At 43.9% G+C, this 9,997-nt stretch overlaps 1 pseudogene; it reads right to left on the bottom strand.

Moving 5' to 3' along the window:
- Positions 1-4,752: 4,752 nt before the first annotated feature.
- Positions 4,753-5,687, bottom strand: LOC130019971 (S-phase kinase-associated protein 1-like; annotated as a pseudogene).
- Positions 5,688-9,997: the final 4,310 nt, after the last annotated feature.

Genomic DNA, 9,997 nt, shown 5'->3' with positions numbered 1-9,997 from the left:
CGTGGTCCACCCTTTGACCTATCTCCCTGGTCAATTCTACCTTGCAAAACAGGGTGCGAATTCTCCCTTTGTTTACTCTGGGGCGGCAGTGTGCTCGGGTTAAGTGAGTTGTGAGATCAGCACTGGCACAAGCCCATGGATCCCCTTGCTCTCACCTATGACCTGGGATAGCCAGGCAGTTTCTGCGGCTCTGTGAACTCATTGATTAGAAGAGTCTTAGGGGGAGAAGTGAAGAATTGTTTTGTTGATTAGATGAAAACATGGATGGGAGAGTGACTGGTTCCCTACAGAACTCAACAGAAGTGAGTTCCACTTGAAGTGGAAGCAGGGTCGGGTCGTCTTCAGCTCCGAGCTCTTCCCCCTGAGACTCCCTGTGCCTAAAGAACTGGGCCTCATGGCTGCTGTTGTGCGGTCTGCTCGTTCACTCCCAGTGGCAGCTGCTGCACTGGCACATCCCTGAAGAGAAGCTCACAGCCCCAGACAACAACAGAAGAGGAAGCCCTGGAAACAGCTGCCCAGTCGTGAAAAGACCCCCAGTAGTCTGTACAAATGTGTCTCACGTGAGTCTCACACAGCCCCAAGTGGATAGCACTGAGAGCTCCAGTGAGTGCCTCCAGAGACACAACGGCTACAGAGCACAGACCCCAATTCACCAGGCCCCAGGCTGGTACCTTCCCCAACCCTTCTCCCAGGGCTGCAGGAGAACGTGGAGACCAAAGCGGACTTATAGGTATGCCATGAAATGGTGGCAGCAGGCCTTTGTGAAGCTGTGAAAGGGATCACAAGTATGTGCGGATAAGAGCGATAGAGCTGTGTGTTGTTTATTGTTCCTCAACCAGTCTCTTGTCTCGGACTGCCGCTGACTCTCCTTTCTCGGCTGTGAGTGCTGGGATATAGTGAGGGGTGGGCTTTCTGCTCCCCATGCAGCGGAGGCCTCTCTGACCCTATGTCTAGCGGGCCCTGCCTCACCCTTCTTCCCAGGCACCCACCATTTAGTCAACAGGGTGAGGCATGGGTGCAGGAAGTCCTCCAGAGTCTGTGTCCTACATCCAGCAGGTGCTCTCAGAGTCTGTAACCCATGGAGAGGCCCATCCTGGTGGCACAAGTTGGAGAGTGGTCCTTTAGAATCTGTGGCCCCTGCAGAGGCCCATGCTGACAGACATGGCACCCCAGCATGGCAGCACACAAGTGGCCCCACCACCTCTTACTAAGCATGCAACTTGGGAGGAGGAGGATCCTAGCTTCATTACATGTTGGCTTCCTCTCCTGCAGAAAGGCACTGATACTTGGGGCACTTCAGGGGCACACTTTAGAGATAGTGTAGAGAGGGATTTTCTGGGTCTGGAAATCACAAATATCACCTCATTGTACTTTTCAAGAAGAGACCCAGAATCTGGCTTCAGGTACAGGCATGTGATCCTAAGACTCGGGATTGTGGGATGCAGCTGACCAGTCTATGTGGTCAATGGTCAAGCTGGCACTCCTTCCAAGTCTCACTTCAAGGTTTTCTTGCATCCCACACTGACCTGGGCAGTTAATAAAAGCAAGAAGCCATGTCTCTGTTTGTTTTTTGAAACATTCACATGAACTCTCCCATCAAAATGCATGGAGTGGCAGGTTGGATCAGGAAACAAAATACATCCATTTGCTTCCAGGAAAAACATCTAAAATTACAGGATAGACACGGTGCAGAGTAAAATGATGGAAAACAATTATACAAATGAAAAACAAAAAATATCTGGGATAGCCTCATATATCAAACCAAATTGCATTCAATCTAAAGAAAATAATTAGACAGAGATGGTCACTACTCATTGATCAAGGGAACAATAGACCAAGAAATACTAACTCTAATCAACATATAGGCATGAGACATCAGGTCAGCAAAGTATGTAAAGCTTTTTCTCACAAACCTAGAGAAGTACATCAATGGAAACATTACAGTAGTGGGAGACCTCCATATGCCATTGTCCCCACTGGATAGACCCACTAGACAGGATAAAGATACAAAAGCCCTAAATGAGGAACTAAAAGAGTGAAACTCTTTGATTACTCCAAGACTGTCCATCCTCAAAAAGCCAAATACACATTCTTTTCTAATATACACAGAATATTCTCCAGTATAGATCACATTTTAGAATGTAAATCTAACTTGCATAAATTCACAAACATAAGAACCATATTAAGCATCCTATAAGATCACAATGCCACAGAGATAGAAATTAATAATTAAAAGAATATGAGGAGAAACACCTGGAGAATGAGCATGCTATTAGATAACAGCTGGATCAAAGAGGAAATCAAGGAAGAAATAGAAAGATTCCTTGGTACTAATGCTAATGAAGAAACAGTTACCGAAATCTATGGGACACAGAAAAAGTGGAACTTAGGAGAAACTAATAGCAATATATGCCCACAGAAGGAAAGAAGAAAAAGATAAAATCAACAACACCTTAAATGCACATTTAAGGTAAAGGCACACCTTAAATGTCTGGAAAACCAACAACAAATGAATCAATGACTATCAAGACAAAGAAAATAAAAACCAGCACATAAATCATCAATATAACAAACACTGTCCTCCCATTGTTCATTGATTTTGCTAGAGCGTGCCCAGTAACGTCTCCATTGTGAGACTTGTTGTTGCTGTTTTTGGCATATCGAATAAATCACGGGTAGCTTGCCAGGCTTTGCCGTGCAGGTGAGATACTCTTGGTAGCTTGCCAGGACCTCCGAGAGGGGTGGAGAAATCGAACCCTGTTCAGCCGGGCTGGCTGCGCGCAAGGCAAACACCCTACTGCTGTGCTATTGCTCCAGGCCATCATCAATATAGAAACTAAGAAAGCAATACGAAGAATCAATGAAACTAGGAGCTGGTTCTTTGAAAGAATAAACAAGATAGAAAAACCATTGGCTAGACTCACAAGAAGAGAGAAAGAGAGAGGGAGAGAGAGAGAGAGAGAGAGAGAGAGAGAGAGAGAGAGAGAGAGAGAGAGAAGTGTTCAGATAATTCAGATCAGAAATGAAAGTGGAGAAATTATAAAATGTTCCCAGAATCCAGTGTAATGAGAACTTACTATGAACAACTATACTCTGTTAAGCCGGAGAACCTAGAAGAAATGGACAGAATCCATTGTAAACATGTAATCCCCCACAACTAAAGGAGGAGGAAGTAGACACCTGAACGGGTCAATCACAAGCAAGGTAATTGAAACAGTAAGATTCTCCCCAAGCATAAAAGTCCTGGCCTAGATGAGTTTACATGTGAGTTAATTCAAACCTTCAGAGAAGACTTACTGCCACTGATTCTCAAGCTTTTCCAAAATATTGAAGAAACAGTAATCCTCAATAACACCTTATGTGAAGCTAACATTACACTGATACTCAAAGTTGACAGAGACATTACAAAAAAAGAAAATTTCAGACCACACCAATTTCCTTGATGAACGTTGATGCAAAAATCCTCACCAAAATCTTACTAAATCGAATTCAACAGCACATAAAAAAAATCAAATATCACGATTAGGTGGGATTTATCCTCGGGTTGCAAGAATGACTCAACCTATGCAAATTAATTAGCATAATATACCACAACAGTAAAAGGAAAGATAAAAATGATATGATCTTGCAATAATATTCACCATAGCTAGAATCTAGAAACAACCTGAGTCCTCAAGAACAGATGAATGGATAAATAAATTATGGCACATCTACACAATGGAATACTATGTAGCTGTCAGGAAAAATGAAGTCATAAATTTGCCTATAGATGGATGGACATGGAGAGTATCATGCTGAGTGAAATGAGTCAGAAGGAGAGGGACAGACACATAATGACTGCATTCATTTGTGGTATGTAAAATATATATATATAGTAGAAGACTAATATCCATGACCAGGAAAAACAGGGGTAAGGAGGACTGGTCAATAGTTGGAACTAAGCACAACTGTATGTGGAGCAGAGGGTAGGGAAGATAGAGAAAAGACCAGTATGACAATGATAGCTGGAAATGATCACGCTGGACAAGATCTGAGGATTAAAAGTAGGTAAAGGGATAGGATATTCTTGATAACCTTTCAGTATCAATATTGCAAACCACAATACTCAAAAGGGGAGAGAAAGAGAGAGGAGGAGGAGGAGGAGGAGAAGGAGGAGAGGAAGAGGAAGAGGAAGAGGAAGAGGAGGAGGAGGAGGAAGAGGGAGAGGAAGAGGAAGAGAAAGGGGAAGGGGCAAGGAAGGGGAAAGGAAAGGAGGAGAAGGAGAAGGAGGGGAAGGAGGAGGAGAAGGAAGAGGAGGAGGAGGAGGAGGAGGAGGAGGAGGAGGAGGAGGAGGAGGAGGAGGAGGAGGAGGAGGGCTGGAGCGATAGCACAGCGGGTAGGGCGTTTACCTTGCAAGCGGCCAACCTGGCCGACCTGAATTCGATTCCTCCACCCCTCTCGGAGAGCCCAGCAAGCTACTGACTGTATCTCACCCACACAGCAAAGCCTGGCAAGCTACCCGTGACGTATTTGATATGCCAAACACAGTAACAACAAGTCTCACAATGGAGACGTTACTGAGCCCGCTTGAGCAAATCCATGAACAATGGGAGGACAGTGCTACAGTGCAGTGCTATAGAACATGAGGATAAGATCCAGCACCCATTTATGATTTTAAAAAATAATCCTCTATAAGATAGGGCTGGAAAGAATCTTCCCAAGTTAGTAACAGCTATCGATAGAAAACCTATAGCTAGTGTTATTCTTTTTTTATTGTTTACAAGGCCAACTTTTAATAGGTCACTGAAGTCAACTAGACAATAAACTAGGCAGAAATCGCTTTACAAAAGAGGGAAAGTCCAAGATGCCACTTTCTAGAGAGAACCCCCTGTTCAGTTTTATTCGGAGCAAAAAAAAGAAAAAAGGGAGAAAAAAAAACTTTGATCATAAGAGAAGAAACTCAAGCTTTGGGTCTGAAATCTGTACCCAAACTACACACGCAAAGAGGACAATATTCGCTAATACAATTGATTTGCTGCTGCTTTTGTCTACAGTTTGTCTAATATTAACAATTATAAACAGAGCAGTGCAACTTATATTTGGAACAATCCTTACAGTGTTACAGTGTCAGGCAAAGCATTTCACTTCTCTTCACACCACTGGTTCTCTTTGTGTACCTGGGCTTCCCCTTCTTCAGTAAAGTCATTTTTGATGTTGAAGTCTTACGAATCTCCTCAGCTGTTTTCCCCTTAATCATATTGGCAACAGTCTTGCATGTAACATCAAGCAAACCTTTGGTGTCTAAGTAGTTTGCAGCCAGGACAAGTTCAAAAAGTGTTCCTTGGTTCACTTTCAGGGATTCTTGGTCCCAAACAGGGATATCATCTGTTCGCTTTTCTTTGTTCTCATCGTCCTCAGGAGGAGGGGGGTCATCCTTGTGGTGGGTGCACCACTGAATAACCTTTTTTAATATTGCTTCATTAACATTTGGGAAAGGAGCTGGGTCATCATCTCCTTCATCATCCATTCCTAAATCTTCCAACATGGTTTTGATAGTTACAGACTGTTTGGCAATTTCCACATCAACTTCAAATATCTCTCCATCGGAACTCTGCAACTTAATAGAAGGCATGATGTTTGGTCAGAAGATGGTGAGCTGGAAGTTGGTGAGAACCGACCCACGTCAGCAATGGGAAGAGAAAGGCAGAGAACAATAGCTCGCTAACGTTATCCTTAATGGTGAAAAACTGTAAGCTTTTCTGCTAATATCAGGGACAAGACAAGAATGCCCACTGTCCCTTCTCTTGTATTAGAAGTCTTGTATTAGAAGTAACATCACAGGCAAGAAAAAGAACTCAAGGGGATGGAAATTGGAAAAGAGGAAGTCAAATTATCTCTAATTGCAGGTGATCTGATGATATACATCGAAGAACCTAAAGAGTTCACTCTAAAGTTTCTATAAATAAACCAACATAGCAAAGTGACTGGCTACAAAATCAATAAGTAAAAATTGGTTGCATTCCTTTATACAAATAGTAAAAGAGAAGAGAAAGAGATCCAAGAGTCTATCCCATCTAAACTAGTATGCACAAACATCAAGTACCTAGGAACTAGTTTATCAAAAGAGGTGAGAGTTCCATACCATGAAAACTTCAAAACACCCAAGAAATTGAAGAAGATCTTAGGAAATAAAAAAACATTCCATGTTCCTGGATTGGAAGGATCACTGTCAAAATGACCATCTACTTATACTACTATATAGATTCAGTGTGATTCCTATCCAAATTCAGACGACATTCTTAAAGGGCTTAGACCAGGCAATTATAAAATTTGTGTGGAACCATAAAAGACCCCACATAGCCAAAATCATACTGAAAAACAAGAAATTCGGAAGAATCTCACTACTTTACTTGAATCTATATTACAAGTTCATAGTGACCAAAGCAGCATGGTACTGGAATCAAGAAAGACCAATGGGTCAAAATAGAATATCCAAGAATAAACTCCCATATAAATGGTCAGCTAATTTTTAACAAAGGAGCTGATAACATGAAATGGAATAAAGACAGCCTTTTCAACAAATAGTGTTGGGAGAATTAGATAACCACATGCAATAAATTAAAGCTGGATCCATATCTCATGCCTTATACAAAATTCAACTCAAAGTAAATAGAAGACCTTGAGATCAGATCTGAATCTATAAAGTAGCACTGTAGCACTGTCCTCCCATTGTTCATCGATTTGCTCAAGTGGGCACCAGTAATGTCTCCATTGTGAGAATTATTGTTACTGTTTTGGGCATATTGAATACACCACGGGGATCTTGCCAGGCTCTACCATGTGGGCAGAATACTCTTGGTAGCTTGCCGGGCTCTCCAAGAGGGACAGAGGAATCAAATTCAGATCGGCTGTGTGCAAAGCAAACACCCTACCCGCTGTGCTATCACTCCAGCCCGAACAGCTAACTGAGTAGGAGAAAATATTCACACTCAATGCATCAGATAAAGGGTTCTATGAAGTACTCATAACAATCAACCAGAAAATTTAAAGTCCTATAGAAGAAAATGAGGAGAGGAAACGAACAGACACTTTTCTGAGGAAGACCAACAGACGGTCAACAGACACGTGAAAAAATGCTCATCATCATTTATTATTAGGTAAATACAAGTCAATATGACAATGAGAAATCATCTTACACCAACGAGAAAGGCACTTATCAAAGATACTGGGAGCAACTTCTGTTGGCAGTGATGTGGTAATAAAGGAGCTCTCATCCACTACTGGTGAAAATGTTGTCTGATCCAACCCCTAGGGAAAACAGTATGGAAGGTTCTCAGTAAACTCAGAATTGAGCATCTATATGATCCAGCAATTCCACTTTTGGGTATTTAACACCCCCCCAACAGAAAAAATATTCACTCAAAAGAATATTTTCATTATTCATTGTAGCTCTCAGCAGCTAAGATTTGGAATCAACCTGGATGTCCAATGACAGATAAGTGGATCATTAAAATATGGTACACACACACACACACACACACACACACACACACACACACTGGAATACTACACAGCTGTACAGAATGACGCAATCATATAAGTCATAGCAACATGAATGGAACTAGAGGACATCATGTTAAATGAAGTAAGCCAGGAAAAGGATAAACAAAGGATGATATCACTCACATGTAGTATTTAGAAAAACTGGATAAGAGAATGCAATGTTTTAAAGGGATGGATGAAGCCTTCAGAGTCAGGTGAATGAGACCCATTGTAATTACTGGTTTTGGCATATCGAATACAAAATGGATAGCTTGCCAGGCTCTGCCGTGCGGGCGGAATACTCTTGGTAGCTTTCCAGTCTTTCTGAGAGGGATAGAGGCTTTTGGGGCGACCTCTAATCGCCCTCGTAGGTGTTACCATATTTGAACCCTATCAAATATGATACGGCAATTCCGGCAATTCCGGAAGATGGGTATTTAGTGTCTTATGATGTGCCTAGAACAACCTTGGTCCCAGTGTATAGGAAGAATAAGGAAAAAATGAGTGAAGGGGAGAGGAAGAAGAGACAGATGAGAAGTAACAAGAACCAGGTCAGGGGAGTCAGATACAAAGGTGGTATTAAAAGATGATAAAGCCAAATACCCAGATAACAAAGTCAGAAATACTGAAATCAAGAGACTCACGCTTTAACAACCAAACCTAGATAGGTGCCTGTCAAAATAGAAGACTGGGGGGGAGGGGGGCAGGGGGGATACAGGAGGTGATCTGGGAGCACTCGTGGACTGAAGTTGACACTGGTGGTGGGATTGGTGCTACAATATTGTACATCTAAAACTCAACTATGAATAACTTTGTAAATCGCAGTGCTTTATTCCAACATTTTTTAAGAATGTTCGAAAAAATACAAAGTAATTTTTGTCCAAAAAAACCCAAACATTCATATGAAGCAGCTAAGCAGAATATTCACGTCTAGGAAGTCCTGGGCAGCAAGGGGAGGAGGCTTCTCACTTGAGGGAGTCTGTAATGAGCCAGGGCCTGGTCAGCCTTGTGGTGTCCACATCACCTGTCAGCTGTGACACATGGGTCCTGACCTGGGTGGTGGTGATGAAGGAGGAGGTATGAGAGTGCACACAGAAACAGGCACACCCACACCACACATGCCACAGCAGGGTGGAGTTCTGTCCCTCCCCTGCTCTCTCATCAGAGCTATGTTTTGTCACCTCTGACCCCTAATGTGACCCAGAAACCCTCAAATGACAAGATGATCCCTCCCATCATGGCTCCCCCACCTGTGGGCTCCTGGACCCCAACCAGGGCACAGCATAAAACACACTTTTCCAGGGCACTCAGTACCTGCACACAGCCTTGTCCCCACAAGCTTTTGAGCAGTTTATTACCTGGCCTGACTTGCCCAGGGGATCAGGGTAACTACTGCTTTCCACAGAAAGGCTCAGACACACACTGAACGTGATCCTGACTGCAGACAGCTGGGGTTTCGGGGCACCTGAGGGCTTGGAGGGCCTTGGTGCGCCTTTGTGTTTAGCTGCGGCATTGTGTAGATGGCACAGAGGGGGGTCGCTGTGCCCATGGAATTAGAAGGAAGGGTTCCACTCGGTCTCTAATGTGCAGTATCCAGGGGAAGTCATCAATTCCTCAGAGAGTGCCCACAGAAAGTCACCTCCTCCTCAGAGTGTGTCCACAGACAGTTGCCCTCTCCTCAGCATCCACGGGCACTCACCCCCTCCTCAGTGCCCATAGAGAGTCTCTCCGTCTCAGACAGTGTCTGTGGATACTGACAAGTGGATAGTCACCCCCCCCCCCACAGATAGTAAACATGGACACTCACCCCCTCCTCAGAGAGTGTGTTCGGACAACCACCCTTCCTCAGTGAATAGTCACTCCCTTCTCAGACAGTGTCCATGGACAGTCACCCTCTCCTAAGACAGTGTCCACGGACAGTTACCCCCTCCTCAGTGTCCATGAATAGTCACCCCCTCCTCAGACAGTGTCCATGGACAGTCGCCCCCTCCTCAGTGTTCATGAATAGCCATCCCCTCCTCAGACAGTGTCCACAGACAGCCACCCCCTCCTCAGATAGTGTCTGTAACAGTTGTTCCCTCCTCAGACAGTGACCGTGGAGAGTAATCTTTCCCACAGGCAGTCACTATCCCAAACAGATTGGTTGAGTGTTGTGTAGGCACCTTTAGAGACTTGTGGGTCACATAGGTCTGCCAGTGAGTGACTGATGAGATGAATATCATTTACCACATCAACAACGTCTGCACAGTCTCAGCATTTGGGCTCTGGCTCCCTGCTGGGGGGAGACTGGCCCCACAGGCATGGGGATGTGCTGGTTAAATGAGGATGAGGAGCAGAAGAACAGGAGCAAGGAGTGAGACTCATACATGTTTTATTGTGGAATTGTTGATTCTGTGCAAAGGACCCACCCCAGGCAGAGATGAGCCCTGAGGCCACTCATGCCACAATCACAAACACACAGGGCTCCTCTATTGTC

Source organism: Sorex fumeus, unplaced genomic scaffold, assembly GCF_029834395.1.
Source record: "Sorex fumeus unplaced genomic scaffold, SorFum_2.1 ptg000010l, whole genome shotgun sequence".
NCBI classification, from domain to species: Eukaryota; Metazoa; Chordata; class Mammalia; order Eulipotyphla; family Soricidae; genus Sorex; species Sorex fumeus.
This window is presented reverse-complemented; position numbering and strand designations above follow the sequence as displayed.